This window comes from Gymnodraco acuticeps, unplaced genomic scaffold (assembly GCF_902827175.1).
Source record: "Gymnodraco acuticeps unplaced genomic scaffold, fGymAcu1.1, whole genome shotgun sequence".
Taxonomy (NCBI): Eukaryota; Metazoa; Chordata; class Actinopteri; order Perciformes; family Bathydraconidae; genus Gymnodraco; species Gymnodraco acuticeps.
This window is the reverse complement of record NW_022990225.1, coordinates 203,034-226,130: the sequence shown is the minus strand read 5'-3', so window position 1 is coordinate 226,130 and position 23,097 is coordinate 203,034. Positions and strand designations below refer to the sequence as shown.

The following is a 23,097-nucleotide window of genomic DNA, read 5'->3' as shown; positions in this document are numbered from 1 at the left end:
AATATTTTGACCCAGTACTTGGGTTGCACAAAAATAACCCAATACCATATTAATAACCCAGAATGGGTTAAACATTTCATAACCCCATGGTTGGGTAGATGAAATAACCCACTGTTTTTTAGAGTGTACACACTTAATGAGTTGATCTGGGACTTTAGGCTTTTTAACATGCACTCACAAGTTCGCAGACACTCACCCACACACACACTTCTATTTTACCTCAATATTTGTGAGATACTTCTATACTCAGTGGCATAATACAGTCCCTATAGCCTCAAATGTGAACCTTATCCATCCTAACTATATACCACAGCTCCAACCCTTTTCCTAACTTAATTCTAACCTTTACACTGAAGTCTTCACCCCAGAGGAGCCCCTTTAAGAGGTGAAGAGCCATACAAAATACCCCCACCACAAGGTGCTCAATATAGTCCTTGGGTGACATTGAGCACACTGCATGTGATTTTTTGTTTGGTTTATTTGTCATGTATTTTCCAGTTATCACAGATATCTTACAATAAACTGAATCCTATCCAATGCACGTCACTGATTAACATTTGAGTCCAATGGCATCTTTTGAACAGCGTCCCCATCTGATCAAATGAGTGTCGATACAGCTCACATGAGAAAGAGCTCTTCCTCAGGCCGATGTGTCATGCTGAAGCACCTTTGAGCAAATACACTCAATCTTCCCCTGCTGCTTTGGAGGTTAACCCGCCCGCTGACCTTTTTAGATGGGAACAAGGGGAAAAACACATTCCCCACAATAAGATAAAGAATCACTGTGAGTTGCTACACACAAGCAGTTGGGATTTCTATTGACAAAACAGTGTCTCTCAAAAGGATATTGACATTAAAATTGCTCTTCCAACTATATTCGTCCTGACAGTCTTGACAAGGCGTAACATCATACCATCCTGTCTACATCATCTTCACCCCTAAATATTACTACTCCATTTGCCGCTATTATATACACACATATACTGTATGTCACACATGTATCCTGATATATAGCTATTGTGAGATTGCGCAACGTTTCCAGAAGCAGTGATAGACAGCAGTTATCATCAGTTTGTGAAACTGTTGCCTATATGTCACCTTGTGGAAATGCTGCACAGACCCAGGCTGACAAACCCTGCTGTAAGTCAACACACACACACACACACACACACACACACACACACACACACACACACACACACACACACACACACACACACACACACACACACACACACACACACACACACACACACACACACACACACACACAGGCTGCTGTATAGGGTTAATGATACCCAGAGCCATATAATAGAAGAGTTACGACAACGGAAGTCCAAAAACGGTTATCGTCACGTGGTTCATGTAGAAGAGGATCGTTCCCCGGAAGTTCATGGCGGGCAATGTGAATGCATTGATAACAGGAGATAGAACTACGATTTTTGGTAATTATTAGTGAATAAAGGTTTTGATTTGCAAAATGTATACAACGAATCGATATGTGTATGTATTTACATCAATATGTTTTAAAAAATAAAATAGAATTTGCTAATATTAAGTGATAATATTAGGATTAGTGTGAACAACTAGTTTACATGGTAGGCTAACAGTGCCTTGGTTAAAGAGCCTGTTGCTGTTTATTTATAGCTTTGAATTCTTTAAAACCAATATTATCTTCTTAAACCTGTATGGTAGTCAGGAGCATCACTTTCTAATGTTTATTGATATATTTAGAGGAGGGGATCTAAAGTAATGCTTTAAAATTCAGATTAGATTAATGTCTACCATTTTTTTTAATTCATGGTAGTTTCAATAATCCCATGGTAATTGAGGACACAAGTTATCTAAATGACTAATGTCATCTTTATGGCTTTCAGAAAGGACAGGAGACCGACAGGTGACTATCAAAGGACTAGCAGCAGCAGCATGATGATGATGATGTTAAATGTGTTGTTTTAGGAACATCCATTGCAAATACATGGAATTCAATAAACATTGAATAGCATATCATGCAGTTTGTCTGTGCCTTTTCCTCGGTGTTGTCCTGGTGTGCTGTGCTGCCTCCTAGTCGCCACCATGGTTTGCTGTGCTGCCTGGGGATGCTCAAATCGCTCCGAGAAAGGAGTACGAATGTACGGCTTCCCCACTGACACAGAGCGGAGGAAGCAGGAGCAATTTCACGACCAACAGCAAAAAAATATGTGATTTATATACAAACACTGCATTTGCACTTTTTCACAAAACGAAAACCACACCATTAGGAAAGCTTAATGTTTTGTTTAATACAAAAAACAGGGAAAGGCTTGAAAAACACTGAGAGTTGAGACTCAGGGTGCAGGGTGAGGGTCTCAGTGCAGGTATTCAGGCTCCATTGAATCCCCCTCTGGTTCTTGTGCTGAAAGAGGGATAAACAGACAGGAGAAAGGGTTATACACACCTATATAGCACACCTATTGGATGGGAAATTGCCTTGGGGAGATAAGGTGTGGTCTTTGTTCCCAACTGAAGTTATGGAACTTTATTATTTGTGAGTTTAACAAAGTATGACAAATGGCATCAGTAACATATGTGATATGAATTTCTATAAAGTTGTCTCACATTCTTGGTCATATTGTATATACAGTATGTAATGAGTATAACATGTCCAGTAAGTATAAAGTGTTTCCTAATACTGTGTATTCAACCACTATGGAATATGTATGTGGGCAGACAAAACTGAGTTGTTCTGTGTGTGAAGTAACCTCAAGTCACTCCGCAGGCACATTTTGATGCAGACCAGTTTGTCAAGACAAAAAAGGGCAAGGCTGAGAGCAGAGGCTATACCCACCATCTTCGTGCATCGCCCTGTGGTCAAAAAGAGAAGGGCCCCTGCACCACGATTCACCCCGGGACCTGTATCTACAAAGCCCATAGCTCATGATCACAGCGATAGTGTGAAAGGTGACACAGGTATAATAAGTATGAACTCTTAGTAACAAAAGTAATATTTCTTATTTTTAAGTGGTATAATATTTTAAATGTTTGAACATTTACAGTGCCATGTATTCTACTTACATTAGTCTCAAAGATTGAGGGAAGAAGGGAAGGGATCACTGCCCTCCACCTGCCAGAGGAGTGCAAACAACAAAAACAAGCAAGGTGTCCCGTCATGTACCTGGAAGTTTGGGTTGGCAAAATGGAGTAAGAGAGGGACTTGAAAAACCTTGGTGGCTGTCTACTCATGTTGTTACAGTTGTCTTGGTTACAGCTCTCAAGTTTTTTTTTGTGCCATTTCCACATCTTTAGAAAATATGAAAAAATTGAAGTGAAATCAACCTCTTCTCTGGAGAACAAACTTTGATTTCTCTGTCTTGTGAGTTTGCAGTCTTGCAGTTTTGCTCCTCCACCTGTAACATCACTGCCCCTCCACCTGCCATACAGTAGGTTACTAACAAGATTACTTATATAATACAGTGATAGAATACATGTTTAGTATGCTTACTTATATAAAACAGTAGTATTAAACTTACCTTGTGTTTTCACACTCACTCAAGTCCCTCTCCCTTTGCCATCAATCCAAAATCAGCTGAGCTGCAACATTATACAGGCAGGTAATAATCAACATAATCACAAGGACACAATATGGCTCTGCTAAAAACACTCACTCTTACACGCACCAAAGTTATATTTATCTAATATTTAACTCCCTCCACCCCCGCATACAATCCCGTTTAGAAGCCCCTCTTCTCTAATTCAACAACGTTGGACCAAATGACATTAAGAGAACGGAATTTACAATTAAAAGGTTGTTCAACGTCTGTTGCTAACTTGCTTCGGTATCCTATCTTGATCTGTTATCTGTAAACGTTCCCTAAATCTACTGATTTAGGGATAATCCACTGACATCCTTTAATACACATGTTAATTTGAATCAGATGTACTGATAATATCCGCAATATAAATCTTTAAACTTCTTCTTACCTTTAAAAGTCCGTCACGAACGGTTATTATGCTGCAACTCTACCGCTCTGCTAGCCTTGGCGCTAACTTCCGGGGAACGAATGAGAGGCTCCACGATCCGCCATTGCTGTAAAAAAAGTGGTCCATTGGAGTGAACGGAGATGTCATAACTCTTCTATTATACGGCTCTGATGATACCTAATGTAAGATATAAATAAAAGAACACAAAAAGCACCAGCTCCATACTTCATAAATGCTTTATCATCTATTTAAAAACACTTTAGGGTTTTATGTTGTTGCTCACACACAGCTACACACTTTGCATTTTCAACAAGTTAGACACAATATCAACATTTTCTTGAATTCATCAGAACTTTAGATCACGTAAAAGATTATAATTCCTTGAATTTAAGGTCAATTGATCCACAATTGATATACATAATAAACATGATCCAATAAAATGTTATGCATGCATATACATTGATCTGTCTTGTGCATTGGCGGTTCAACTTTTCTTACCAATTTTCAATTTAAGGGCTTTCTTTATGCTATGTATATTATTTCCTTTTCAATATGTATTCCCTTATCATGTGTTCTGTAGACAGGCTTGGACACAGCCCAGATTTGGCACTATATAAATATGTGTACACTATGTGTGAGGAAGAGTGAGGATGAAAATGAGAGAGATCGCTCACACCATCTCTCCGCTTTCAATCAATAACCCTGTGATTCTAATAGACATTGATTGCATCTGAATCCCAGATCCCAAGTCACAAATGTGATTATAAAATGGCCAGTCTTGACACTTTATTGAAAACAATGAGGCTGGAAAGAGAAACGGGAGGAAGGAGGGAGTGGGAGTGACTGGCTGGGAAAGATGGATTAATCTTCTGCTTGTCAGCTTGCTGAAGTCTTCTCCTTCATCCACTTCTTCTTTTGTGTGTTTGTGTGCATGCGTTTGTTTATGTGGAAGCAAGTGTGCACATTCTTTAAAGAAAAGATGGGAGACGTGTTTACAGTAGAGTGTTGAGCTACTGTAAAAGTAGTAGAGTTCCAGTATTTCAACTGCACCCAACCTTGTCTCAGGTACATTTTAGACCTGGACCTTTAGATCATTTTGTATCTCAAGACCAGCACTAAGATGTGTATCATAGATCACTGTTATTGTTACTCTGGAATTACAGAAAAACTAAATGAACTAATATGGAATTGTGTTCTTCCCTAAAGCCCCAATATATTAAAGAATAATCACATCATCCCTGCCTTGAAATTATATTTATATACTGCTAATTTGTTTTCCTAATTATGTTCTGTTGAGAAATGCAATCACTGCCTTTATTATGTTCACAGGCTAGGTTTTTTAAGTTGATGAGGCGCAGATACTGTCTTGCTATACTGTATGCACAACCTCATATTTTAGACTTGTCAGTGAATATTTAACTTTTCGGCTTCAGTGTTAAGTCAACATGTTTTGACTTGCCAAATATCTCCTCGCTATGTTGCCTGAAAATATGAATTGAGACGCGATACATTCCCTCTCAAAAGTATGCTGTTTTTTCTGAATTTAGAGAATGCCTCCCTAAATGATTTGAAAACTACTCCCAAATCTACTGCTGTGTTTACAAAACTTCCTGCATCAGCAACCATTAATAATTCAATATAGCTCTTGTGTCGTGTAAGTCTCTGAATTACATGATCTGTCAATCACTTTGGGAGCTCTAGCAGATTTCAAACTCATGTTTTGAATTTAGCTGGTTTTCAATTTGAATTTAAATCTTGCCTTTAAAAACATCTGCCACTTATTCATCTAGCTAGAATATATACTCAACTACTTTCAATGTGTGTCATTGCAACTTAAAACAACAGCTATATATCAAAATGACCCTTCACATAATGGCTGATAGTTATTAATCTACGTGACTTTTATATTTCTGCTTTTTGGAATCAGCCCCAGCTAATGCTTGTGTTAGTGTGTGTGTGTGTGTGTTTTCTGTGAGGTCACTTGTTTTAGTTCTCGTTTTGCAAGTTGATGGTAGCTCTGTGATCACATGATACAGTGTAAAAAAAAAAAATGTCAAAAGAAACTGTGAGAGGTTACCTAATGTTTTACAATTTAGATTTTGCATTTACCTAAAACTAAAACCCTGCCTTTTGGCGGATATTATGTGTGTGTGACTTATTTCCTTTCTACATTTCATGTGGATACTAAAAATGTGTATCATTGTGTTTGCATGCATGTCTCCTGTCTGTGGGGGTGTATCAAATATGTGCCTGTGTTTTCACTAAAAGCAGTGCCAGTATCATCAGATGCCCATGACTAGACTACTGTGTGTTTTGAATTTGTTTGGCATACCCGTTTACAATTCATTCTGCAGTGAAGGCTGTGATGAAGCTATTTTCTAACCCTCTATTTGTGACACAACTGTAGACTGAAATATCAGTTTCACCTTTCACTGAGGCACATAATCTCTACCTGGAAGTGAAATAGCTTAAAAAAGCTCAGCCTCCATGTCACAACACTCATTTTATTTGTACTCCATTCACCATAGGCTTACACACAGTTTGTCATGCTGCATGTCATCGTGGAATGATCAAAATGATTTTTTCTCTTGACCTTAATATAGACACAGAAGCTTTTACATATATAGAAAACTAATTTTGGCATTTATTTATTTATTTTATTGTAGAAACGTCACAAGCAATGCAGAGGGATTATAAAGTATTACAACAACAGTACAACAGATTCAATGAGGGATTATTCGAGGCAGGGTAGATTCAGGAGGAACGCAATAAAAGGGATTCCTTCAGTGAGTGTGACTGCTCATGCAAACAACACATGCTGCATCTTGGGTATCCATTGAAATGTTTCAATAAAGATTCTCTCCTGCATATTGTTTGACAAACAGGCCTGGCTGTGTTGTTCTGGTGCATTTTGTTTGTAGTCTCACTTAGCTTTTGTAAATCAGAGATGCATTTTGTCTGTGTAGTATGTTTGAGTTATTTGTACTCGGTGCCGACAGTTTTGTTTTTCCTTCGTTCATTTATTCCTAGCTTTGGTGCAGAACATTGCAAAATAAGTAGTGTGTGTTGTCTTCACGCCTGAGCATCCACAGTTGTTGTTTGTTAACAAAGTGTATCAGTCCCTCTGTTGAAACCCCCATGCAAATTCAATATGATATAGTCTGTCACTCCAACACATACAGCGGCTTCTCTGCGGTGACACTGCCTGTTTATGACATTTACTCATGCATACATAATTACGCAATTTACAGCTCTTCCGTCAGACTTGGAAGACAATGATCAATTTAAAATGTAAATGCATTACCTCTGTGTTCAATCAATTAACAGTGAGAATAACATTGGTTGGTAATTTAATGTTTTCGCTTCCTATTCATCCTTCCTCATCTTTTTACTGGTGTTCTGATTTATCATCATGGACACCATGGACATAGTTGAATGCATGTATTTTTAACTATAATCAGTGAAGATATGCTTGATATCCATCACAAACAACATGATAAGTGGATGTAGGAATTGTAGGATGGGAGGATTAGTCATCCATTTCTCCAAGCAGCACATTTGCATGAACGTGTCTGATACACACTTGTGTTGTCATGCCCTTTAGAAAGTTTCTTGTGTTTAAATATTCAACATGATGATGTATGATGCAGTCTAACACATGTCAGACTGATTTTAAGTGACACATGTTTATGCCTACTGTAGCTTTTTGAAGATTGGTTTACTGCTGGTCAGACCCAAAAGAAATGCATTACATGCACACAACATCCTTAGAAATATTCATTCAGTTAAGCCAAGAATATCAGCATGGGTAAATATCCCAAGAAAGGATAAATGCAGATATTGACCTACAAAATAAAGCTACAGATATGAATACACACATAGACCGTATTTGGCCAAGGGGAAGTGAAATGTGAAGAACAGTGTAATGTGGAGCGGTGCCAGTCGATATTGTGCTGACAGCAGCTGGTCAAGTTGGTGGTGCCCTCACACTATAGACAGTCTGGCTTGCTCCTATTCAGTCTACCTTGCCTTGTGGAAGAGATGAAGACACTATTATCATTTTGTTGACGGCATAAGGACTTGGAGCCATTACACACCTGGCCAACAGAAGTCTGCAAGACGCCACTGTGGCAAACCATAACCTGTAGTGTTTGCAGTTGTTCCGTTACCATTGGTTCTATATCCTTCATTAGCAGCTGTTTGGATATTTTGTGCATGATAATTTTACAGTGGAGGCAAAGTCAGAAGTCATCCATCATCCTGACCTCCACACACTTGATTTTCCACTTCCTGTATTGGCACTTGACTTTGGCATTTAATGTAAAGGGATACTGGGCTATAGTGGATGTTAAAAGAGGGACTATGTGCTTCCTTTGAGCTTGATTCCATTGTACCACTTTACGTTTGATTGCCTTGCCTTGGCTCTTTGCATGTATAATATGTGTACCAACCCCCTGACCATCTGCAGTGCCCATCCCAAGAGTTCAGTTCTAGGGGGGACAGAAAGAGGCACAGTGGGGGTAGCTTGGTCTGATCTCCATGGACATGAGCCTGGATCTCTAGAGAAATGGCTGGCAAAACATTGATTCACCTGGCCCTGCAGTGTGTTGGTACACACACACACACACACACACACACACACACACACACACACACACACACACACACACACACACACACACACACACACACACACACACACACACACACACACACACACACACACACACACACACACACACACACACACACACACACACACACACACACACCTATGTAGACAGACAGACAGACAGACAGACAGACAGACAGACAGACAGACAGACAGACAGACAGACAGACAGACAGACAGACAGACAGACAGACAGACAGACAGACAGACAGACAGACAGACAGACAGGCAGACAGACAGGCAGGCAGGCAGCTGCTAGCCTGACGGGGAGGCTGATGGAGATGATACATGGATGAATAAACACACACGAGATGATGGAATAAAAACTGAAACACACATTTACACAAAAAGCAGTAAGTCATCAATATGCAAACTAACTAATTATATGACTGAGTGACATATTCAACTCACCCGTCCATCCACCCCCACGCACCCGCCCCTGCACACACACACGAGATATACAGAAATGTCAGCTTCAATATAATTAATTATCTAGTAGCTCACAAAACAGACAGAAAATTGAAAACCTATTTACAATCCAAATCAATGGGTTATCAGAGTGTCATTCATTGCGTCCATACAGCACATAAAACTTCATTAGTTCAGCGACACGCTAATAGATTTTCTACGAAAATGAGATATCATGGATGAGGCTGACATATCCAGTGTTTCAGTTTGATTTAAACCAGGAGGAATCAAGCCATTGAGAGAGTGAAGGGAATGAGCATATACTTTTATGAAGATGGACACACTAAATTCCGCATGACACCTCATAAATATTATCATCTCTAGGATAGAAATGACTTGTAAATTGAACATAAAGCAGGTATATACATGCCCTGTGATTTACCAGCCTTCCGCATTGAGGGATATACAGTGACAGATGCGTGATTAATGTCATTATGTGGCTGATACAGTGTGTTTGTTGGGGCTCGTAGGGGAAAGGGGAAGACCCCCGGGAGCAGTGCACCTCTGCAGGGTGATCTCTGCATCCCAACAGGCTTAAGCTAAACCATAATATACAGCTGGGGTTCACTGAGTTAATTCAAAAGGACACAGGGACGCAATACAGGCTTATGTGACGCCACACACATGCACACATGGACAACCACACACATTTGTCTGCAAGATGAGGAGAGCTGCTAAAATAACACTGCCAGCTGGCAACAGGGTTCACACAGACACACACGCACGCGGACCTCCCTACAACCCACTTGACTGCATTAAAAAAGAGGCTTCATCAAAGCTATTCATGGTGCCTCCATAAGTCATTGTCTCATTTGCAAGACAAATGGGAAAGTCAGATTGGTCAGTGCATTTGAATAAAGAGCCGAGCACCGGTCGAGCATCTTCTGTTACTCCTCTGCCCTTGCAGACGCAAGCTTTCACAAAGCAGAACTATATTAACTGAACGCTCAATATAACAACTTGAAAATGTAAACTTTAACACCTTGTATACATTACCTAGGCAGGTCCTGTTTCAATTTGGAACTATAACTATAATTCAGTGTAACCAAGAGACTGTAATTAGATTAAACCAATTATACCATGATCTGGGTGAATCCCAATTTCTGATTGGCAGCAGGGTGTCCAAAAATGACTGATAATGGACAATTACGATAACAATGGACAGCTAAGTTATTTTGGTCAAAAATAATTAGCTGGCTCTAAAATGACTAACCAAAAATCTATCTAAGTCTATGCTTAATGCACAATAGGTCTAAAACAAGGCTTTAATTTTGTCCATAAAATATTCCCCAAACATTAGGAATAACTACAATAATTTACTTCTCATTTAAACGTTTAGGATAACTTGGATACAATGTTTAAAAAAACATGTACAATTCCACAAATGGTGACCTCATCCGCTGAAGAAGATCTTGAGATACCAATGAAAGCTCCGAAACAGCTACTAATGGATATTGTGGTCATAATGTTTTGCCAGGTGAGGTTTCCTTAATAATGAATTATCTCTGATCTCAACTTCTAAGATAATGTGGACTAAGTCTTGAAAATGATCTGAAAAATTGACATTTTACCATTTACAATTCCAATACAACGTGGGTATTACATCTGCTGCGTAAAATGTCAGAGAGAACAATGGACATTACAATAGTTATCTTTAATGCCAAGCCTGACACGCATGTAAATGTTCTGATAATGTAGTCGATATATTTTTTCGCCAAGTGTACTATAAATTAAAACAAATCTTGTGTGTTATCAAGCTCTCAACACAAACCTGTTCGTCCTTGAATTAATGTGGGCTCATGCTACACACAGATAGGATGGACCTCCTATGATAAAAAATAATTATTCAGACCTATAATCAGTTGGTCCAAGCATGTTTGACCTATACATGGACCTGTCACCTTAACATTAATTTCATAAGGTCATGTGATCCTGACCCTTCATAGAATTACTATTGTCACTGTAGATTGCAGCACTATTGATTTGCTGTGCTTTGAAAGCTATCTGATATTGAGATCCACAGACTGTTGATTTAGCTCTGCACTTGGGTTGGATAATTAAATGAAGCCAATAGGTCTGCTGATATCAATGCATTTTCACCCTTCAAATGACTCCAAGAGACCTCCCCGGTGTCTGTCACAAGGACTAAAGTATAATAAATGAACAGAGATCTGACACATACTGAAATAAATGGCCTGTCAGATCACGATTTGGGAAAATGGCAACCAAACCCAACACACTATTGTTAATTTATTGTGATTTGATTTAAGGGGTCAGTCTTAGTGACTTTTGACATTTAACTTTGTTTGTGTTTACTTGTTTTCCAAAAGCCATCTTTTTTTAAATTCCAGTCCAGCTCTCTGAACTTTCAAAGATATCAGGCTGAATTTGATTGCAATTTGTATACAAATATATACAAGACTTAATATTTTAATTTGATGTAATGCTTAAGCTAAGCCATCACAACTTTAAGGAAGCTTTATGTGACGTTTATTTTTGCAGTAGCCTAGCTCATGTAGTGGGCTTCTAATGAGTGAAGCAAGAAAAAACAGGTGCTCGTGATCACAGTCACGTGGCTCCAAACTGGCGTTAATAAGTACAACGTTCCTTTTTTTATTTTTTTTACAGTAGAGTTGCTCAAACGTTAACGTTTAAACTTTAACAGTTAAAGTGTAACGCCTGAACTAACGTTTACTTAAGTGCTTAAAATGCATATAAACGCCGGAGTTTTCGTTTTTGGAAGAGAGTTTGGGAAAACCATTTGAGGTAAGTAACGTTTTTAAAATGTTACTAGTGCTGGTTTTTGGCTTCTTTCACAGTTATTCCAGCCCCATTTGGTTAACGGATAGTTTGCAAACACTAGTAATTACTATATTAATGCCCGTCTTAGCTTTTTTGCTGTTCATTTTTCGCCTTTAAAATGCTAGCATAAAGCTACATGTTGAAACGTCCACTTACGACTTGTGGTGCTTCTTCCCCTCCTAAGAGACATGAACCCTACAAAGTACATAGCCCATAAAATGATGTAGGCTAATTTATTTTTGCTAGACCGCTTACTGTTTATTTTTGACGTTACAGGTCTCTATAGTCTGTAATCATTCATTTGATGCTTGTTTTACTAGCATGCATGCTTTATGATGCAGCAACTCATTTAATCACTTGTGGCTTTACGTTTCCGGGATTTTTGTGTATCACTTGTACTGTAAAATTGCAGGTGTTGTACAGTTGTCATTGTGCGTATTAAACCCTATGTTTAAATTCTAGAAAAAATGACTATGAATTGTGGCCATGAACGGCCATTATGGCACTTTGTATGGATTTGTATGTGTCAGTGTCGGGCTGTAGGGTTCCATTGGCCTGTAGGTGGGGCTCTGATGCAGTGTTTCAAAGCAAAGAACCAGGGAGGGAGAAAGGGAGGGGAAGGGAGGGAGGCAGAGAGGATGCTGCAGCAGGCACGGATACCCCCGATACAATAGACCGCCCTCCGAGCGCACACTACTTCTCTGAGACATAGATAATAAATTGCCAGGGGTTGCAATCGCATGCACATGTTTTTCTCTCGTCACTTGTTTTCATTGAGCACATTACAAAATCCCCAAACCTTTCATCCTGTCAGTGACTGATTTAATTGCTTTTTGTAAGAACGTTTGAAAGTTGGCCTATGTTTTGAGATGGATAAGGGCTGAAATAGACCGCAACATGGCTTCACGATTGTGCGCAATATTAAGTCAATGGGGATGGATTTGCTTTTAATTTTCTTCATATGAAGAGTAGAAGTAGGCTTGGTAGACTATTTTATGAAACAGGTATTATTCCCGTACCCCCCACGCTACTTATATCATTGAAGAAGACACGATTACATAATTAGGACTTTTAGAATATTAATTGCTTCAAATGTGTGGGGGGAGGATGCACTCCTGGAGCATGTTAAAAGATCATCAAGGAAGAAACATGCAGATTCTAATCCCCTACAACTATGCAAGTGTCGTAATTATGTTCAGTGTTGCCAAATCTCCATCTTTAAATGATCCTGCGATTAGATATTCAAATCCGATGATCTGATCATTTCACCCCGGTATTGTAGCGTATAAATTCCCCTTTGGCTTTGCCAAATCCCATTCTCAACGGGATGAATGCATTACATAAACCTCTATTTTAACAAAGCATAAGCTTCATTTAAGCTCATATCTGTCATATTTTTTTTTCCGGGTGAATAATATCCACCAAAGGGTGGAGCTGGTAAACTTGAAAATGAACTTCTTAAAAGTTGTTTAAAGGTGCTTACACTAAAACTCACATGAAACTGCACAGTGGAATTGTCTCAGTTTTGCTGTAATTGCCTAGGAAATTAGATCATAAACATGATGGTAATACATAGTTTGTTGTTTTGTATCGTGCTCATTAATGCGCAAAAGCCTCTTTAGGGTAGTTGCCAAGGACTTACAAATGTAACCCAAACACAGCCCCCCTGTCACTGCAGACGACGCAGGAACCATGTTGAAAACAGTCGCCTTTTGCAACGGGCAAAGCGCCATCTAGTACTCGGTCCCTCCCGAGCCTGAAGATCCGCGGCGAGGCTGCAAACTCCGAGGCAGCCCCTCTCTCTCTCTCCGTCCTTCCCGCACTCCCTCCTTCCCATTCGCACTCCGCTGCAGCACCCTCAGCACATCAGTTGAGCAGGAGCACCGCACCGAGTCACATCGATAGACACCCGCTCTGTGCACGCACACACATGCACGCACACACACGCACACAAGAACAGCCTCCTGCGGTATCCCATACGGCGCAGCGGCTTTTCCAACGGCATACAAAGTGTATCCTCGCCGGGGAATGGGAAGTGGAGCTCCCGGGTCTCAGAGCGCTCAGAGCGGCGTAGTAAGGTCCTGCTGATCGGCGATGCTCCTGGAAGTCTGCTGCAATTTATTTTTTCCTGTGCAGGAATCGCCCTCTAACTACACCTCTACCGGGGATTTTAAAGTGGACAAGACGTTTGATCAGGATATAACGTTATTTTAAGCATTTCTCTTTTTTTGGGGGGAGTAAAAGGAGTTGGGGATTGCTCTGGACGTGCCTCTTATCCGCAGTGTCGCTGCGGCTGTGAAGTGATATCTGCATTGATTACAGGTAAGAAAAGAGGATTGTCACGGCGTTAGTTTGTACAGCCAGGACTATTTGTTTTCTGCTTTATTGCCATTATAGCCAGGTTCTGGGAGTGAGGTTGCCACTGCACCAGCCAGGTGACCAGGGAGGCGTGCTGCACCTGCTCTGGCTGCACCATGCCCGCTCTGCGCACTCCGGCAATCGGGCGGGTTTCATACGGAACCTGTCCATTCGGATCGTACTACTAGCCCCGGGGGAAATTACTGAACATCTTAACGACATAGGCTACTATGTCTCTTAACTTGGGACCCTTTGTCGACTGGATTCCCTCCGTTTTCGGGTTTCTTTATGCCCTTCATCCACTGTAAGCCATAAAGAGCAGCATGCCCAAATTGTACTTGTTCCTTAACTCTGAAGGTTAACACTTAAATATGTGTCGGGGATTCCGTGTCGGATTTACGCAGTGGCTTAGGGGAAGAACCCAGTGCGTAGGACTTGCATATAGTGGCGTGTGGACTCATGGACTGCGATTTTAGTGACACCTCGGTTTTAAATCTTGGACATGATGACATTTACACGAGCCGATATGATATTGTAGTACTTTTTTTCACGAAGATTAGTCAATTACGTGCCATAGTCAAATATAACAGGTAAAGCATTGTGAACATTTCGATTGAACACAGTATGTTTTGTTTTTTGAAAAGTTCCATGCCGTGTTGGATGATATCCTGAATCTTTAGGGATCCACGCTGATGGGATGTTTTTTGTAACCTGAAACTACTCAAGCATGGTAGTCTGTTCACAGTAGCGTTTTCTAAATGGGTTTAGAAATGGGTCTAAATGGGTTTGTTCACCTATGTCTGCTTTTTGGACATCTCATTGTAGCCAGTGATCTATATGTTTAGAAATCTCTATGGCGGCACATACATTATTTTTAATTTGATAGTACTACCTGTCTGTGTTTCGTTAATAGAAAACGCATCTGTGTGTGAAGCAAAATGACCTTAAGCAGGCACATTTACCCTGTGTGGCTTTCATGATCACAGGGATATACGCAGTCTATTCTCAAAGCTGCTGAACTTGACCAATTTGTCTCAGACGGAATGCTCCGGGGAAATGTTAACTCGAGGAACCCTCAAGTTAACAGAAAACATTTGATTTGAATATCTCCAGGGACTCAATCTCTGTGGGATGCAATAAGGCAAGCTACTGAGTTCAATGCAACTTTATCTCAAGTCAGTGGACTGTATTAGCCTGATGTTACTGTAGCATCCATTGTGGTCACATGCTGTGTGTGATTTACTGTTTGAACTATCTTTTACAGATTGATGATATGAATGGATGTTGCTCTGAAACCTTGTGTGTGAGTCTCTGTACTTCATTATCGTAAAAAAAAAGTTGTGACATTGAATTTCTTAAGCAATTTGGATGTATTTGAATTGACGGCACTCACATGTATCACTTTTTTCTTGATTGGAATGTTCTGCTGTATTCCCTCTTTTTGAGTCATACCACAGAGTAAGCCAATGGACTGATGATGAGCAATGATGAGTCATTCTTCTTTAGTGCTGAATGTTTAAGAGTCTGACGGTCAACACTGTCTGAATACAATGCATTTGTTCTGGAATCAGTTTCTTATTTATTTGTAGGAATTTGGTTTTTGCCTGCGTTGTATTTGTGCATTGAAGGCTGATCATCCCCTTTGGCACAGCGTATCTGTCCTTTACTGAAATCAGGGTCATTGATACTTGATAATGGGAATGTTTGTTGGAGTTTGAGCTGATTTCTAGACATTTAAGCAAGGGAAGTCACAGTGCAGGCTCTTCAGCACACACTGCAGTTTCAACCAGGGAAGTGGGATGTAGACCACATCAAATGCCATTTTTGGAGTCAGGGACTTACTTTGTCTCTCTCTTGCGTCTCCCTTCCTCCCACCCTCTCTTGCACCTCATGCACAGAAAACAGCTGCTCGAGCCTATATGCAAAATGCAGATTCCCAGTACAGCAGTCACACTGCGTACTCTGAGCCCCTCTGCCGGTTTGTTCCTCCCCCTACCCACCTGCACTCCAGACTCAATGCATCAATTCAGTGTTGCCCTCGTAACGCTCTTTGCTTTAAATCTATTCTTAATGTACACCATTGTCTTATTGTTGTTTCCCAGATGTACTACAACTACTGGGATGATACTGTGTTGTTTATGTTTTATTATCCCAATTTCATACTTGTGTTTAGTGCACACTCAGAGCATGCCTTAAGGGATGAGGCTATATCCTGGAAAAACCATGAGGGGCAGTGTGGCTTCACAGGCCAGTATAGTGGATATTGATTTCATATACATGGTGTTCTTTGACATCAATTTAGATTTAGTGTATATTGGAAAATAAATCAAAAGACATGTTGTTTCTTGGGAAATAATAAAATCATCTTAACGCAGATGTTCTTTTGCATCGTTTTTTGTATTGCATTATCATATGTTTATGTGTTTCTGGGTGGTAGGGACACACATTGAAACGATTGGATATCATTCTTAGTTGAGATCATCTGCATTGGCACTCAAGTCACTCTGACGGTTATTTGACAGACAGCTGAAAACAAACTTGACAGCAAAACATTAGATACTGTTGGTTGATGGGTAAGTTCTAAGCTGCTGCTTAGCTGTGTGTGGCTTGCAATTGTGAGGTGAACTACAGTAGGTCCCTCGCAGGGCAAATTGTTTTCACTGCAGTGAGAAGTTTTCTTGCTTGTCTGGGTCAACCTGACTGTGGTTAGCTGGGCAGCGAGACTGATATGTGAGAGTCTGCTTTCAATGTTGATGTGTACACATTCCTTAACGTTGCATTCTACAGTGTCAGTCCTTTTGAAATATGTTTGTGCTGTGTTCTGCTGCTCAAGGTCTCAAGGGGAAAACATTTAGTCCCTGAGCAGTTGGATAATCCTATCTCATCTTGCTTCCTTGTCCTTTCACCAAATTCCATCTGAGTTCAAAACTCTTAAAAGCTGTAGGGGCACTTGGCACTATTCAATCTCCCTCTCTCACTTACGATTCTCCCCTGCCCTCTCTGCCCGTGTGCTGTCCATCAAGCCTGCCTATAGGAATTGGATCAGCAGCCTTTATCGGCCTGTAAGCACCTCACATTGACATACTACCCCCTGTCTGTCGGCCAATGTTACGGCTACAAGGCGGAAGTTTGGACCGGGAGAGCACGGCCCTGTCAATATTATGGCTTGCTAATGGATAAACTCTCACTCTAACCTTGGCAGTTAAGACATTCATTACATGTTGGAGGTGGTGGACTTACAAGAACAAGCTCCATAGGAAATCTTTGCAATGTGTTCAAGTCAAGGGAGGTAAACTGAATGAATATGAACTGAGATCTTAGAGTGATTCTCCATCGTGATATAGATGCCTGGGCAGGACTCAGCAGAAGTGTGTTTATGTGTCTGTGTGTGGGTGTGAATGATGCATCTGTGACTGAGGCCCTATATGAATACTCTGGTCACAGAGATGTATCGTCATGTCAGACTGAATGATGTGTCTGTGGATTAGACCTGAATGGAGCTCTCTGTTTGTTCTCATGCTCTTTCTGTTGCTCGCTTTCTCTCTTTCTGTCTCTCATGCACACACACACACACACACACACACACACACACACACACACACACACACACACACACACACACACACACACACACACACACACACACACACACACACACACACACACACACACACACACACACACACACACACACACACACACACACAGCACACACACACACACACACACACACACACACACACCACACACACACACACTTAAAAAACCCTCTGGGCTGTGACAGGCCTACCAGACGCAGGCTAGTGTCCAATTAGACCCCCTCCCCTTCCATGCCACCAAACACCACAGAGAAGATTGCAAATTGTATTTCCGTGTCACCAACTGTTCTTCACACCATAATCGGTCTCCCATATTTTAGGACCGTACAGACTGATTTTAACAATGGCTGCAGGGCTAACACAAATGTGAAAATATACATTTTGGGGAGTGCGTTGTTATTTGTCAGAAAGTCATAATATTTTTGGTTACGGGTGAGAAATGAGCTTTAACACCTTATTGTGTAATTGGAATAGCATTTTAAAATTGTAGCCATTCAGTTACAGTTGTAGACCTTAAGTTACCGCACAGAACCATTGTCTTTATCTTGTCTGTATGGACTTGACCTTGGCTTCAAACTTGCAATGTACGATTTCAAGTCTGTTATACATTTCATTATAGAAAGATGGTATCACTGACTGCTGGCTTGATGGTTTTGATCAAAATGTAATTTTGAAGGGAGGAGGGATTCTATGCTACATTAAAAGAGTAATTGCTTACAAGTATGTAATGAACCCTTTGGTAACACACCACAGAGCTACATATTGATGTTTGCTAGAGCAATGACAGTAGAGATCTGAAGTGAGGATCGCCGAACAATAGGCGTTGTGAATTCTATGGAGAGAAATCAATACGCGTCACAGGATCCAATTTAATGAGAACCTTTGTTCTCCTCTGAATAGTTTACTCAGCATATGTGTGACGCCTACAGAGAATCTATGGGTGTGTGTTTGTGCGTGTGCGCGCACACTTCCTGCTGTTCAGAACTCCACTTTTTTCATCTTGGCAGCTAGAGTCCTATTAAACTGTCACGTGCCTTTTATAATGGGGCCCAATACATGTACGCAACTATATAACACAGTTGCACCACTTTTATGTTCTCCCTCTAGCCTTCTCTGATGCTCCTATTCATCTATGTTCTCAACCCTTCTCTCCCGCTGACTTTCTCTGCCTCCAGCTCTCTCGTTCCATATCTTTCTGCCTCACTCTAAGCTGCCAAGCACATCACTTTATCTGTGTGTGTCTGTGTGAGGTTGGGCAAAACAATCCCGACTGTTGTGACATTGGAGTGACCTCTGAGGCAGGATAGACAGTGAACAGGAGACATTGGATGATTACGCTTTTAGATGGGAATCAGGAAGAAGTGGAAAGGCCCCAACATATCAGTGGTTTTACCGTGCTGCTCCTTTTGATAAGACCATATAAAGCGTTCCTCCCAGGTTTCTATGATTCATATGGAGCCGTGATGTATAAACAGCTCTCTTTGATGCAGCGGCAGGTGACACACTGTGGCATATTGGCTTTTATGTCTGTGTGTGCAGCCAAGCATGAAAAGCAGTAAATTAGTTTTGTTTCAGATGCATGAAATGATGAGGAAATTGCAGAGGGTCTTGGGGCATTCCCCCCCCCCCCCCCCCTCTATTTCTCATTTGCTCCCGCACTGACGCCTTAAGTCCACGCGAGGATTAGGCCCCTAATTCTGTTTTCATCCTGTCTATCGCAGAGAAGCATGGGCACGCATGCTTAAGTACGCATGCATTCGTGCACACACATGATTAATCCATATCAGACAATACCTCAAAGCTTTCTTTAATAATCATGCAACCTACAACCAACATATGATCTCTGTTGTTTATGGCTTTTAAACCATGCCACAGTATCTCTGTTCAGGACAGACACCTCCTCTAACCTTTTGAGTAGCACATTTCAATTTGAGGAACAAAGCATGTTTTGATAACATTTGTATTATTAATCTGTTGTACTATTATGACTAAATCCACCGGTCAACATCTTCAGCAGGAGGACTTGCAACACTGTCAACATACTGTAGGAGAAGAAGTAGAGGTTAATGCCATTGGTTGACAGTTATATGAACGCTCTTGACCCTCCACTCGCTACTTTAACCTTGAGGAACCTGGAGCGTCATTGGTGAGCGCTGTATTTGAGAAAAGTTGAACTTGCTTCAACTTGAAAGGGGGATAGGTGCTGATGGCGCTAAGTGCTAAAAGAGGTCAGTGTTTTCGAACGCTTTCTGACCACTCAAAGCACAATCTCTCCTTAGTCCCAGTGATAAAAGGTTTTAGGAGAAGATTTATTTTTGTCATGTACGGTTTGCTGTGAAAAAAATACTATGTGACAAATTCTGCCATATCACAACTCTATCTGTAACATAGTTTGTCCTTCCTGAAGTGCAGTGCTCCTGTGACTGACAAGTGTTTCAAGACCCTGTAGGAATGGCTCAGAGTAGTGTTAACTGTTAAATATACCGAGAGTGTGTTTTCTATGTTTGATGATTACTATATTTTTACAGTATAATAGTGTCTCCTAGCAGGAGGGATCCTCTGTTGCGGTGACCAGACGCATTCAAGTTAATGATATGTTTCACCACTTTTGTCAGCCGCACAGGCACACACTCTGTCTCTTGTCCCCTCTCTCACACTTCCTGTCTGCTCAGAGTGTCAGTGGTGTCAGGGGGCATCAGTATGCAGTGTTGCCACAGTAATTGTGAAACAGCGGGCTCAGGGAGGACCCCTGCTGTGCTTTAGCCAGAAGGCAGTGGGGGAAGGATCTGCTTTACTGTAATACCAACCCTACATCAATCCACCTTATCCCGTCTCCCCCCTCCCTTCCCCTCTGGATATACAGTATCATAGTCTAGCAGCATAATGTTGGGATGTTACAGAGAGATTTAACAAGGCTTACACTGGGTTTTCGTGTAATTCTTCTCTCTGTGTGCTACTCCCTCTTGAGTTTAGGATTTTGTGTTTCTTGAGTATTTTTCTTTTTCTCTGGATGGGATTTGGAATGGCTTTTGAATAGAGTGATTGACTCTTAGCCAGACCCAAATCTCGCCAATTGCTGCGGAGAGGTTTCTGCTCTCTGGATAAAATCGTGACTCATTTGTTATTTCGGTTAAGCTTAGGACTTTCATCACTGATGGGAAAGTTTTGACATCCCAGCAAACCTCTCTGTCTCTCCCAAAACTGATGAATGATCAACTTCATTATCTGCAGGATGCGCTATTCACACATGATATCATCCCTCAACTCTAACACATGTTTTGATTGATATCATAATACCCCCCCTGTTGTGGAAATACTTTGGACTGAGAACTGTACAAACTGATTGCTGAGAACTCACTGCCAAGCTTGCATTGCAGCTCAGCGTAGGGAAGACCTATTCAATCTTTCCGCTATAGCGACACACAGCATCCTTACCTGCCACCCACGCAACTAACAGTGTTCCTATGGCAACATGGTTTGTCAACTGGGAGCCCCTCAACAGAAATTGTCTTTACTGCTACGCTTGCCTTGAAAAATAGCATGAGGCACTAAAGGTACCTGATGTGTTGATACTGTGATGGACATTTGACCTTTTGCTTACCCCATTGTTATCTCTAGTGGGAGAAAGTTTCCTATAGTTGTTGACATACTCCACACTGATTGCAATGCATTTGAGATATCCTGTTGTTTTGCTCTATTTTTGAAAGACTGATCTAGTGTTTGGTAGTCATACTACATTCTTCTGAGCAACAGAAACATTATTTACATGATATTCTGTTATGCAATCCGTATGTACCAAACATACACTGAACAAAAATATAAACGCAACACTTTTGTTTTTGCTCCCATTTTTCATGAGATGAACTCAAAGATCTAAAACATGTTCTATAAACACAAAATAACCATTTCTCTCAAATATTGTTCACAAATCTGAAAAAATCTGTGATAGTGAGCACTTCTCCTTTGCCGAGATAATCCATCCCACCTCACAGGTGTGGCATATCAAGATGCTGATTAGACAGCATGATTATTGCACAGGTGTGCCTTAGGCTGGCCACAATAAAAGGCCACTCTCAAACGTGCAGTTTTGCTTTATTGGGGGGGTCTGGGGGGGTCCGAAAACCAGTCAGTATCTGGTGTGAGGGGTAGGGTTAGGGGTAGGGTTAGGGTAATGTTGTGAATCGAGTGGCCTGTGTTCGTCGTCCATAACATACGCCTGCCCATACCATAACCCCACCACCCCCATGGGCCACTCAATTCACAATTACCCTAACCCTAACCCTACCCCTCACACCAGATACTGACTGGTTTTCGGACCCCCCCAGACCCCCCCAATAAAGCCAAACTGCACGTTTCAGAGTGGCCTTTTATTGTGGCCAGCCTAAGGCACACCTGTGCAATAATCATGCTGTCTAATCAGCATCTTGATATGCCACACCTGTGAGGTGGGATGGATTATCTCGGCAAAGGAGATGTGCTCACTATCACAGATTTTTTCAGATTTGTGAACAATATTTGAGAGAAATGGTTATTTTGTGTATAGAAAATGTTTTAGATCTTTGAGTTCATCTCATGAAAAATGGGAGCAAAAACAAAAGTGTTGCATTTATATTTTTGTTCAGTGTAGAAAGGCACATTTCAGAAGATGGATCAGGTCAATTCACTTTTGCTTAAAGAAATATCAACATGTTCATTGACTGATTTTGTGTTGGTTAACTACTTGACTACCAGATAGTCATATTGTGTGTGTGTGTGTGTGTGTGTGTGTGTGTGTGTGTGTGTAGTTTTTCTCCTTGTCCCTGGAAAAAGCAATGTGATAAAGTAAAGCTTGCAGAAAATCTAAATCTAAAAACAGCCATGACCAACTGTGGAGAGACGAAAGCAGAAGAATAGGAGGAGAGGGAGGAAGAGAGAGGAGGGGTGAAACGCTGGATAACAATTTGCATCCTCTCACTTGCCACTGTGATTGTCGGCAGGGGAGAAAGCTTGTCTGATGTGTTTATGCCATAGGCTTACAGGAGCTACAGGGAGAGAAGGAAAGTTTGAGGGTAATGAAACTGCCTGAACACAGTTTGTGAAATGACTCGCACATATTCTGATGTTCAAGGATGTTCTTCTTGTAAGTTCAGTAGTGTGAATTGTAGTTTTGATATCAAACTGTCAGTTTCATCAATTGCCTTTTGATTTTGTCTTAATGATTACTTTCAATTATGAACTGTTACTAGAATATTCTCGGCC

The 23,097-nt window shown here is 40.9% G+C and overlaps 1 protein-coding gene across 1 annotated transcript in view; it reads left to right on the top strand.

Annotated features, from left to right (window-relative positions):
• Positions 1-13,704: 13,704 nt before the first annotated feature.
• The window catches only part of plxna4 (plexin A4), a gene marked incomplete at its 3' end in the record, with an annotated part of 211,080 nt that continues 201,687 nt past the window's right edge, over positions 13,705-23,097 (top strand). Inside the window, exon 1 of the mRNA XM_034218841.1 lies at positions 13,705-14,224. The remainder of the gene's footprint in view (positions 14,225-23,097) is intronic.